Source organism: Sinocyclocheilus rhinocerous, unplaced genomic scaffold (genome assembly GCF_001515625.1).
Source record: "Sinocyclocheilus rhinocerous isolate Xijiao unplaced genomic scaffold, SAMN03320098_v1.1 scaffold2120, whole genome shotgun sequence".
NCBI classification, from domain to species: Eukaryota; Metazoa; Chordata; class Actinopteri; order Cypriniformes; family Cyprinidae; genus Sinocyclocheilus; species Sinocyclocheilus rhinocerous.
Window position 1 is genome coordinate 194,376 of NW_015630026.1, and position 740 is coordinate 195,115.

At 43.6% G+C, this 740-nt stretch overlaps 1 pseudogene; it reads right to left on the reverse strand.

Annotated features, from left to right (window-relative positions):
* The window catches only part of LOC107739780 (NACHT, LRR and PYD domains-containing protein 12-like), a 17,409-nt pseudogene that overhangs the window by 4,294 nt on the left and 12,375 nt on the right, over positions 1-740 (reverse strand).

A 740-nucleotide genomic window follows, 5' to 3' on the forward strand; every position in this document is an offset into this window, starting at 1 on the left:
GCTCTGTACAGGGAGGGTGAGCAGAGAGGGAGAGGGAAGAAAAGGAGGGTGAAAACATCTGGAACCTTAACAAGACAGAGAGTGTTTTCTAACAAACAGCCAATATTAAAATTAAGTAAAATGTTTCCGCGATTTATATAAACGTAATCCTTTAAAGAGTCACGTTTAATTAAATTCATTTGTAACAAAAAATAGACGTATCCCATCGATTCTCTGAACTAAGTTTCGTTTTCGATTACTGTTCGTTTACAAGAGGCTGACATCATTTTCCTCTTGCAAGTTGCCCCACATACCTCAGTTTGGTCTAAATAAAGATGACATGCATGCAGAAATACATACGTTTAAAGGCAATTCCACAGGATAATGACACACGTATAACACGATCGTTGTCAGCTGTTGGGTAGGCTATATCACGAGTTACCCAATGCCATGGTATTGTGCTCTTCACCTTGATTCCTGTAGGAGGCATTGTTTTGATCGGTCTAGAGTGCGGCAGAAGACAAGGATTTCCAAAATTCATATAACAAATTTACAACTATTGTCAGACTCTGTTCCATGTGTTGTGTGTGTCCTGCTCCCCATGTGCCTTCCCATGCCCTTATTTGATTAGTTTCCGCCCTCCAGTGCCAGCACCACGTAAGCGCTACCCTGATTCCCAGTGCAGCCCAGGAAGGGCTTCTGTTCCCGAGTATAGCCCAGGTAGGGCTCCTGTTCCCCAGTATAGCCCACGGAGGGCTCCT